The sequence below is a fragment of the Camellia sinensis genome, chromosome 13 (genome assembly GCF_055761805.1).
Source record: "Camellia sinensis isolate YWXY chromosome 13, ASM5576180v1, whole genome shotgun sequence".
NCBI lineage: Eukaryota > Viridiplantae > Streptophyta > Magnoliopsida > Ericales > Theaceae > Camellia > Camellia sinensis.
In genome coordinates, this window is record NC_138973.1 from 15244347 (window position 1) to 15256941 (window position 12595).

Sequence of the window (12595 nt, forward strand, 5' to 3'; positions counted from 1 at the left end):
CGTTAAACAACCCGAGCAACCCGAAACCTGAATTATACATATATAGATATATTAAAATATTAAATATACATATCAATTATTAGCCATTACATGATATTAAAGTAATTTAGATTATTAAATCATATTGAATATATATTATATATACAAATAACATAAAATCTTACTTTTTTTTTATTTTCACTTATAAATTATAAAGACTACTATAGTGACATCTTTCTTAAATTATATAAATTATTTGTTTTTATGGTATTAATGATTTTCTATATAAAAAAAATGTAAATAGAGTCAAATTTTAATAATTTAATAATGCAGCTGCAAAAAAAAAAAATTGAAATTCATCTACAATTCAAATAATTCGGGCAACTCGGGCAATTCAGATTTAACTCGAGTTGGGTTTGGGTAGGCAACTTCGGGTTACAATTCAGTCTTGGACGGCCCTGGATAGGTCTCAACACAACTTGGACTAAGCTTGGACAACTTTCTAACCCGACCGAACCAGCCTGAGTTGCACCCCTAGTTGGAGTGCCATATTAATACCTGTCACATTAGAGTATTATATCATACTTATTACATTAATAAAAGGATACAACTGTATAGCAAAACACTACCAAAATAAAAAATAAGATCACACGGAAATAAACTCTCCACTAATAAGACTTAACAGATCAATAAAAAAAATTGAACTAATTAAAATATTTATTTGTGAGATAAAATTTATTGATAAATATCCCTTAAAATACCAAAGTATTCATATAGAGCTCTCATTTTTTAATATTTTCAACAAACATCACTCATGCATCCATTATTTTGTTGTATCATCTATACTATATCATATTAGATTATTTGGCATTTCCTAAATAGCAAATTTTTATCATTTTTTTTATCACATTATTTTATTATTTTTTTTATATATTTTTTTTTGTAAAAAATTAAAAAATACTCTTAGATCATTTCCCACAATCCCTTAATATGGTCTCATCTTAGGATCACGTCGCCTCGTTCCTACCCCATTCTTATCACCTTCCTAATTTTCATGCCTTGTCAAGAAATAGTGTGAAAACATATAAAAATAGGAATGGGACAAAAGTTTTATCAAAAATGTTAGAAGCCCCAAAAATTTTATCAAAAATTTTACCAGATGTCTCATATGGGTGTGGGACTCACATGGGACCCACATGTGTGGGTCCCACACCCATGTGAGACATTTGGTAAAACTTTTAATAGAATATTTTGGGGTTTCTAACATTACTCAAGTTTTATTGTTCCATCAAGACTTAGGCCTCGTTTGACAAGAGGCTATTTTAGCCAATTAGTCAAAAAGTTACTAAATTAGCCAAAAAGTCAACAACCCATACCAAAAAGTCAAAGATTCTCTTTTCTCTCTACTTTTTGCACATCTTTTCGTAATTAGCCAAAAAGTCATCCCAAACATACAAGTTTTTTTTACCTACCTTTTTAGCCAAATAGCTAAAAAGTCATCCCAATAAGCATTTTAAAAAATTATTGTCAAAGTTGAGAGATGTGTCAAAAGATAAATGTGTTGCAAAATTGACATCTTATGTTAGAAAATCTAAGCAGTGGCTTCCTTTCAGTCTCAGATCGGATTGGAGGATATTGTTAGGTCTGTGGAAACCTATTACGGGTCTCGTTTTGATAATCCGAACTGTTTAATATGTAAATCTCGTTGAGTGTTATATGTTTGTAAAAAGTCGCGTTGATTGGATATCAATAGTTATCTCATCGGATTAGTTTTCTATCAACTGTTTATTTTTTTACTATCCATTTTTTTTATATAAAACTGATTTGATCACGTAGCTATCGATATCCAATCAACGTGATTTTTTATAGACATATAGTACTCGACGAGTTCTACATATTGCACGGTTTGAATTATCGAAATAGGACCCGTGGTGGGCTCTCATGGCCCAACAACACCATTGGACCGAAGCGAAGTCAGGCCCAAAATCTAATCTGGTAACTAACTTACGGGAGATTCATTCCTAAGATTCAGGCCTCGTTTGGGAACCTCCATTTTAGTCAAAAAGTTACTAAATTAGCCAAAAAGTCAACAACCCATACAAAAAAGTCAAAGATTCTCTTTTCTCTCTACTTTTTGCACATTTTTTCGTAAAAAGTCAAAAAGTCATCCTAAACACACTAGTTTTTTTTAGCTCATATTTTAGCCAAATAGCTAAAAAGTTACTAAATTAGCATATTCTCAAACAAGGCCTCAGTACAAGCAATTCATATTTGGACGAATTGAGATTTTGTTTGGATGAAATTATTTTTAAATTAGTAAAAATACATGTTAGTAAAATCATTTTTCTGATTGAGTCTTGTTAACTACCGCTTACTTGTTAAGAACTAGGGAATTTTTTTAAAAAAAAATTCAATACATATTTTATTTTTCTCTGTACTTTTTATATATTTTACTGTAATTTTTACATCTAGACTAATTAATCATCATCCAATGCACAATAGTTAGTATATCCCTTCGTTGAATACGTTGAGGACATTATACTCCATCCTTCTGACATTATTTATCATTTTTGATATTAGTCTCTTTTAATCGAATCAATAAATAATGTATTTTTGTCAAAAAAAAAATCTATAAATTAAAATATGTCAATTAATTCTTTTAAGTAAATTCTTCAAAAAAATTTAAAAAATGAATAAATTAATATAAATAGGAGTAATACATGGCAGGATATTATTTATTTATTTATTTAGAGGGGCATACATGGTAGGATTTTTGAGCTGCAATTTTTTGATTTTGGTCGCAGCTCAATGGGCTTTATTTAACTATGATGAAAGTTTTATGAGAGAGAAATTGCTTGGTTCTTAAGTCATCAATGCAGTCATTGATGCCCTCATCTCTCATGAAAATAAAAATAAAAAAAATGTTATTTATCTCAAAATCCTTTAATCATTGGCGAATATTCTTTATCTTCTTTATTTTTAAATTCGTATATTTTAACTCTCTCAATACCATTTCCGAAAAAGGTGATTTGTATGATTTTTATAATTGACAGGTTAATATGTTCGGATTTATAGATTAGAGGGATAATTATATTCATTAATAGTTAAGGTGGTGTTAGTATAATTAACCCAAAAAAATAAAATATTTAAAGAGAACTGCTATACATTGTTTATTATTTTATTCACCCAAGAATTGATACAGCAGCCCTCAATGTTATAGAAAGTGAAAAGTTAGTGGGTAATTACAACTTTATTTATTATTTTCTTCACCTAAGAATTGATACAGCAGCCCTCAATGTTATAGAAAGTGAAAAGTTAGTGGTTAATTACAACTTTGGATGATGGTCAAGGAAGCTCTCAGTGGGAGTAATCACACAAGCATATACTTATTTTTGAAGGTTAATGCCATCACTGATGATATCATCATCTTACAGGAGGTTGAGCTACTCTAATTGTTGTATACCAGACTAATATTCTTTTTATATAAACAGTGGTAGGTTCAGAATTTAAAAAAATAATAATAATAAATTTTGCACATTATATTAAAAAGGATACCTATGAAAGATACGGGGAAAATTATCCGGTTTTTATAATAAAAAAATCATCCATAAGAGTAGAATAAATAAATAATTAAAGTCAATTTGATGGATACCAATTAAATACAAATAAACCATTTTTTTTTTTTTTTTGGGAACAAATAACAACAATCAGAATAGTTTCTCTCAACTAAGAAATACAAAGATTAACAAACAATCTAATTACTGTAATACAAAGAATACATAATGATTTCAGCCTATTATTACATAACAAATAAACCAGTTATAGAAGGGCTTATATTTAAAATAAATCTCAGCCTATTATTACACTTTTTATGATCGATTATGTGTTTTGATTATGTATTCTTAACATTCATATTTTAATTAAGCATATTTTTATACTTATTCTTAATGTATTAAAGTGTTATTATAAGGGTAAGACATGGGGGTTTTGAGAAAGTAATAAATGTTAAGGGTTTTTTTTTAAATCAAAAAATCAAGAAATTTAGATTGGGATATTAGAACTCTCACAAAACTTATAGGGTTAGAGATAGATATAAATAAATAGATAGATATAGATATAGATATTTATATTTATTTTAATATACAAATTATTTGTTTTTGAAAAGGTACTGCAGTAATTATGAGAGAAGTCAAAAAGTCTTGTGGGTTGAGAGAAATTAATAAATGCTGAGGTTAATTTTTTTTTTAAAATAAAAAATTAGAAAAAGAGAGAGAGAGAGCCTGTGGCATATTGGAGCTCCCATAGGCCTTGGGGTTAAAAACCCCATTTTGCTTAATATATAGTATAGACTAGCCTATCACCCGTGCTATGCACGGAATAATTATAGATATTTATATTTATTTTAATATATAAATTATGTTTTTTAAGATTTTTTATAAAAATAATTTAATAATCTTATCACTAACCATAATGTATAGGAGAAATTAAAAAAACTACTGCAGTAATTATGCATGGGCTGTATCTATAATTATTTGTATGAGTGGATTTTAAATGCTAATCAGGGATTTTGACCAAATCAATAAATGCAGGCATGTGGATTGAAAAAAGTTAATAAATGCTGATTAGGGGAGTTTGATCAAATCAATAAATACTAAGGTTGCGTTTGGTTGTGTTTTGTAAATGTGATTTGAGAGTATGAATTGTATTTTGAATTTGTGTGTTGTAAAATTATGATTTGAGTGTAGAAAATTTGTTTGGTAAAGAGTTTTGAAAATAGTTTTGGAAAAGATGTTTGATTTGAGTGGGGAATTGTTGATGTGATATTTGATATGTGATACAAAAATTTACAACTCATAACTAAATATACAACTCAAAATTATTTTAAAGTACATTAAAAATTAAAAAAATTTCAGAAATTTTTTTTTCCAATTATATAAATCAATTGCAAAAAAAAAAAAAAATTTCCTGTACAGCAGAGGACATCCAGGTGGATGTCCCCATGGACGTCCGGGCGGTAGTCCCTAAGGACGTCCGCGTGGTCTTCCCCTGGCCAAAATTTGAACAAAAAATGCGACTGTAATACAGAGCTCTCTGCAGAAGTTTGGAAAGTTGATTCCAAACACACAACCAAACATCATACTGAAATACACATGTGGAATTACATTTTGAATTCACAACCAAACAGAGCCTAAGGTTTTTTTTTTAGGGCCTGGCTTTGGTCCAGTCCACCTTCGGACTGGACCGTGCTGTTGGGCCCGTGGGGGCCACCACTGGTCCCGTTTTGAAAATCTAAACCGTTCAATGTGTAGAACTCTTTGAGTACTATACGCCTGTAAAAAATCACGTTGATTGGATATCGATAGCTATGTGATTAAATCAGTTTTTTGTCAACCGTTAATTTATTCACTGTCCTTTTTTTTTTTATACAAAACTGATTTGATCATATAGCTATCGATATCTGATCAACGTGATTTTTTACAGGCATATAGTACTCGAAGAGTTCTACACATTAAACGGTTCAGATTTTTAAAACGGGACCCGTGGTGGGCCCCCACGAGCCCAACAGCACGGTCCAATCCGATGGTGGACTGGACCAAAGCTAGACCCTTTTTTTTAAATCAAAAATTTAGAAAATTAAGATTGAGGAATTGGAGCTCCCACAAGGCTTGGGGTTTAGAAACTCCTTTTTTCTTAATATATTTACAATTATCTATATATGTGAATTGCAATTTTTAAATGTCTTTTTTTTTTAATGTCTTCTTTTTTCCCTTTTTTATATTATATTAAAGTTTAATATTTTGATAATAATCCTATGTGTTGGACTTTTTAGGGAATTAAATGTCTTTTTTTTTATTATATTATATTAAATTTTAATATTTTGATAATAATCATATGTGTTGGACTTTTTGAGAAATATTTTTTATGCTTGTTCTTAATGAATTAGAGTGTTATTATGAGGGATAATAATTATATGTGTTGAGACTTTTCAAAAAATTCATATGTGTTGGATTTCAAAGAATTTTTTTTAGGCTTGTTCTTAATGCATTAAAGTGTTATTATGATGGTAAAACTTGGGGGTTGGGAAAAGTTAATAGGTGCTAAGGTTTTTTTTTTTTTTTTTTTTTAAATCAAGAAATTTAGATTGGGAGATTAGAACTCCCACAAGGCTTGAGGTTAAAAACCCTTTTGCTTAATATATAGTATAAATATATTATCTATATATGTGAATTGCGATTTTTAAATTTTTTTTTTAAATGTCTTCTTTTTTTTCTTTTTTATATTATATTAAAGCTTAATATTTTAATAATAATTATATGTGTTGGACTTTTCAAGAAATTTTTTTTATGCTTGTTCTTAATGCATTAAAGTGTTATTATGAGGGATAATAATCATATGTGTTGGGACTTTTTAAAGAATTCATGTGTTGGATTTCAAAGAATTTTTTTTACACTTGTTCTTAATACATTAAAGTGTTATTATGAGGGTAAGACTTGGGGGTTGGGAGAAGTTAATAAATGCTATGCTTTTTTTTAAAATCAAAAAATCAGGAAATTTAGATTGGGAGATTGGAGCTCCCACAAGGTTTAGGGTTAAAAATCTCATTTTGCTTAATATATAGTATAGACTAGCATATCACCCATGCTATGCACGGATTGTGTTTACAATTATCTATATATGTGAATTGCGATTTTTAAATGTCTTTTTTTTTTTTTTTAAATGTCCTCTTTTTTTCCTTTTTTTATATTATATTAAAGTTTAATATTTTGATAATAATCATATGTGTTAGACTTTTTAAGGAATTAAATGTCTTTTTTTTATTATATTATATTAAAGTTTTACATTTTGATAATAATCATATGTGTTGGACTTTTCAAGAAATTTAGCATTTATTAACTTTTTTCAATCCACATGTCTTTCCACATGCTTGCATTTATTGATTTGATCAAAATTCTCTGATCAGCATTTAAAATCCTCTCATACAAATAATTATAGATACAATCCGTGTATAATTACTGCAGTACCTTTTTTCAACTTCTCCCATACACTATGGTTAGTGATAAAATTGTTAAATTATTTTTATAAAAAATCTTAAAAAACATAATTTATATATTAAAAAAAATCTAAAACAAATATAAATATCTATAATTATCCCGTGCATAGCACGGGTGATAGGTTAGTTATCTATATATGTGAATTGCGATTTTTAAATGTCTTTTTTTTTTTTTAAATGTCTTCTTTTTTTCCGTTTTTATATGATATTAAAGTTTAATATTTTGATAATAATTATATGTATTAGACTTTTCAAGAAATTAAATGTCTTTTTTTTATTATATTATATTAAAGTTTACTATTTTGATAATAATCATATGTGTTGGACTTTTCAAGAAATTTTTTTTATGCTTATTCTTAATGCATTAAAGTGTTATTATGAGGGATAATAATTATATGTGTTGGGAATTTTCAAAAAATTCATATGTATTGGATTTCAAAGAATTTTTTTTATGCTTGTTCTTAATGCATTAAAGTGTTATTATGAAGGTAAGACTTGGGGGTTGGGAGAAGTTAATAAATGCTAAGATTTTTTTTTTAAAATCAAAAAATCAGGAAATTTAGATTGGGAGATTGGAGCTCCCACAAGGCTTGGGTTAAAAACCCCCTTTTGCTTAATATATAGTAAGTATAGACATGTGTTAGACTTTTCAAGGAATTAAATGTCTTTTTTTTATATTATATTATATTAAAGTTTAATATTTTGATAATAATCATATGTGTTGGACTTTTCAAGAAAATTTTTTTATGCTTATTCTTAATGCATTAAAGTGTTATTATGAGGGATAATAATCATATGTATTGGAACTTTTCAAAAAATTCATATGTATTGGATTTCAAAGAATTTTTTTTATGCTTGTTCTTAATGCATTAAAGTGTTATTATGAGGGTAAGACTTGAGAGTTGAGAGAAGTTAATAAATGCAAAGGTTTTTTTTTTTTAAATCAAAAAATCAGGAAATTTAGATTGGGAGATTAGAACTCCCACAAGGCTTGGGGTTAAAAACCCCATTTTCCTTAATATATAGTATAGATTAAATATTGATAACTACAGTGAAAATAATGACAATAGATCAAGTAACGTTACCCAAATAAAAATGAGTAATGTTATATAAATAAATATTTATATATTGTTAATATATATGGTATATACTTTTAGATATATGGAGTATTGATTTCTTAAATATATTTGTATTGTTATAGTTATGTTTCTTATAAGATACTATCTCTCATAGATATGTTTTTTATAAGATATTTTTTCTTAACCTATATATACATGCTTTTTATTGTATGAGATTAATTCATTGAATACAATACATATTTTTTTCCTCTCTCTCTAGTATTGTAACATGGTATCAAAGATAGGGAATCGTCAAGGGATGTAAGACGAGTTTGAGAATTAACTAGAGTAGTGGTGGTCTTGCAATCGATAAGGCCAGTATAAGCCAAGAGATCAGAAGTATGGTTGGCCTGGGTAAGAAAGTAACCAGATGAATCTTGAAAATTTTCCAAGCTAAGGAAGTAGCTAAGCAAATCAAAATCTTTCATCTCAAACTGGCGATTGAGAAACTGTTTGAGACTAAAAATACCCACCGTGTCATTCCCAATGATAATCATATTATCCACATAGAGGAGAAGAAGAATAGTATCACATTTTGTCTTATGTACAAACAAGGTAGAATCATGGGCACTAAAGGAAAAGCCAAAGTCACGAATGATAGTGCCGAACTTGGCAAACCGGGCACGCTTAGCTTGTTTCAAACCATATAAAGTACGACGGAATTTGCAACCTTTGTTTGATGGAACAGAAGAACAGGAAGATGTTGCATATAAACTTCCTCAGTGAGATCACCAATGCGGAATGCATTCTTGACATCCATCTGATAAAGACTCCAGTGGCGAGCAGCAACCATTGCAATTAAGTTGCGAACGGAAATAAAACGAGCAATATGAATAAATGTTTCCTCATAGTCAATGTCATACTCTTAAGTAAACCCCTGGGTGACAAGGTGAGCTTTGTAACGCTCAATGGAACCGTCAAAATGAATTTTGGTCTTGTAAACCCATTTTCAACTAACAATACTCTTGCTAGGAGGAAGATCAACCATATCCCATGTATGAGTTTTATTAAAAGCCTTTAGTTCATCAGTCATAGCTTGTTGCCAAAGAGGGTTAGAACAAGCTTCTCGATAGGAAGTAGGTTCATCAGAGAAAAAGGTAGTGGAACTAACAATATAATCACGGAGAAGAATAGAAGGTTGCCTTACCCGTGTGGAATGACGCTTTGGTAGAGGAGGAACCTCAATAGGAGGTGGAGATGGAAGAACCTCCACAGGAGTTAGAGAAGGCATAGGGCCATTAGCAGACACAGGATCCTCAGGATGGACGATAGACGTAGGCGATTGTGGAAGCATGGAGTCAGAATCTGTATCAAATTCATCAAAAAACAGGTCTATAGAAAGATCAGTAAAGATTGGTGAGTGAGTGAATTGTGGTAGGTGAAACTTGGAAAGATTTGAGAACATTTTGAATTCCCAGAAGACCACATGACGGGAAATACGAAGTCGGTTAGAGATAGGATCCCAACAACAATACTCTTTATGTTCTATACCATATCCTAGAAAACAACAAAGATGAGAATGAGGTTCTAGTTTAGTGTGTTCATAGGGCTAAAGTAGAACAAAACAAGCAGAACCAAAAAACTTTAAGAGTTGTATAGTCAGAAGGAGAATCATACAAGTGCTCATAAAAAGAATTATTAGCTATGACAAGTGTAGGTACATGATTTATGGTGTGGATGGTAACGAGGGCAGCTTCCTTTCAAAACTGTTTAGGACAAAAAGATGAGATGAGAGCTAGGTCAAGTACCTATATCACGGCGAACATGGTTATACACCATGCAAACCACCTAAGTCGTTCCCTCAACGTCAACCTCAACTAGGTTTCTATCTTCAAACCAATTTGAGTTTGAAGGAGGTATTTTACCTATATCATAGTGAACATGATTATACACCATGCAAACCACCTAAGTGGTTCCCTATGGCGCACAACTTAAGTCGCTCCCTATGGTGCACCACCCTAGTCGCCTCTTGGAGTACTACCCAAGTTGCCTCATTTAGCGCACAATCTAAGCCGCTTTCTCTGGCACACAACCCAAGTCGCCCCTTGGCGCACTACTAAAGCCGCCCCCTAGCACACCATCCAAGCCGCCCCCTAGCACACTTAGTCATCTGTTGCCATCATCGGTCAGCACCACGTTATACGTTATGTGTGTTCCGGGCGTGCTGGTTCAACATCCAGTCTCTACAACGGTCAGACATGACCTATAAACTGTTCCAACATTGATTCCGACAAGTTCCTACAACGGTCCAGCATGACTTTAAACTGTCCCGACATTAGTTTCGGCCAGTTCTTACAACGGTCCGACACAATCATAAACTATCTCTCGGCATTAGTTTTGGCCTCTGATCTATCTCAAACGCCCTTACGCTCCCGTTCGGATTTTGTAATATATTTGCCTTTTATTTTATTTAGTTTTATTTCATGTTTTAGTTTCTCTTTGCAAACTTAATATGTTTATCCTCCTTGAGTTTGAGGGGGGATGTTAATGTATATGTGGTATATATTCCTAGATATATTACGTATTGATTTCCTAGATATATTTGTATTGACATAGTTAAGTTTCTTATAAGTTACTCTTTCTCATATTTAGATTCCTTATATGATATTATTTCTCGGCCTATATTTACAGACCTTCTATTGTATAGGATTAATTTATTGAATACAATACATATTTTTCCTTTCTCTCTACTATTGTAACATATATAATTTTTATATATAATGATGTAATTTGTTATGAACTTTTCATTTCAAAACAAAATACTATTGAAGATGGATTTATTTATAATAATGACATTGCTACGTTATTCTTGTCAAATTTTGTGTATGAGTTTTATGTATATTTAGAATTTTCCAATAAAAAAATCATACATTTTCTTTATATATAATAATGATGTGGCTTACTGTGAATTTTTTATTTCAAAACAAAATTCAATTGAAAATGAATTTATTTACAATAATAGTATTGTTATATCATTCCTGTCAAATTTTATGAGTAAATTTAGGATAAATTACGAACACACCCCCTAAGGTTTATTTAAATTACCCCTTATAATTCTACAAATTACATTATGCCTCTAAGGTTTCTAATTTCATAACAAATAGGTCTTTTTATAAATAAATCATCAAGTTTATTAACAATTTTTAATAATTTTAAAATTTTATTTCAATTAATAATTCAGATAATTTTATTATTGTATAAGTGAACAGTTAAAAATTTCACATTTTTAATTAATTCTGTTAAATAAAAAATTCTAACAAGAAAATAATTATAATTTTTCAAACTATAAAAAATAATTCATATTTTAATTAAACTTAAAGGAGTGTATTTATAATTAACCCTAATAAAGGAATAGAATTTTCCTATTAGATTTTCCATTTCACAACCCTTTCCGAGAAAGTTCAGGCCAATGGTGGGAAAGTGAAACATTATTTTTTTTTTTTGAACTATAAGTGAAACATTATTTGATCTGTTGGAAACTAAGGCCTCGTTTGGGAATAAACTATTTTAGTAATTTTTTAGCTTTTTACGAAAAGATGTACAGAAAAATAGAGAGGTGATGTGACAACTTTTAGTAACTTTTTGACTTTTTGACTAAAATAGCCACTCCCCAAACGAGACCTAAGCCATGATGTAATCCCAAACGTCATTCCCATTGCATAATACACATGGTTTTTTTAAAAAGCAAAAATCTAAACTACAAGGTGCATTGAAAGAACAACTTTGCACATTGAATTTGGAGCTTTCTTTCTAGAAGCTCGATGATAGTTGCTTGTCTTCATCAAAGTGATCATATGGACATCTAGAGCCATTAAAATATTGATCAAACAATAAGATAGAGATTTGAGTGTCTATCATAGTCGTGTCATTTTGTGTGATATGCCTTGTACTTGTAAGAAAATTTATTCAATGATCTGGATTTTGGGACACTGAACCAATTTTTTTTTTCTCTCCCAAATAACGGTGTTAGAAGAAGCATCAATATTTAGAATATCAAACAATATATGTATGAGAGTTGAATGCTATGATTAAATTTTTTTGTAAAAATTATTAGCTATGCAACTTTATAGTAATTGAACCAGTTATATTGATTGTGAATTGGTTCATAAATCAACTATGAATTAATTAATACATTGAGAATTGATCAATATAATAGTAATTTTCATTTCAATCGATATTTCAAATCACACAAGGTGGAACTTCAAATTTTCTTTTTATTTGAAATTATCAAATATAAGTGATTTGATAAAATAAATAAATAATAATAATAATAATAAAAAAAAAAAAATTAAAAAAAAAAATTGACATGAAAGTGTGAAACCATAGTAATTATGATGGGTAACTCCATTAATTGTGCATGCAGCACTTAGGCAACAAATGTTGACTTCAACACTTTGACAATAAAGGATTGAATTTATATTTTTCCAACCTTGTGACATTTTGTGCC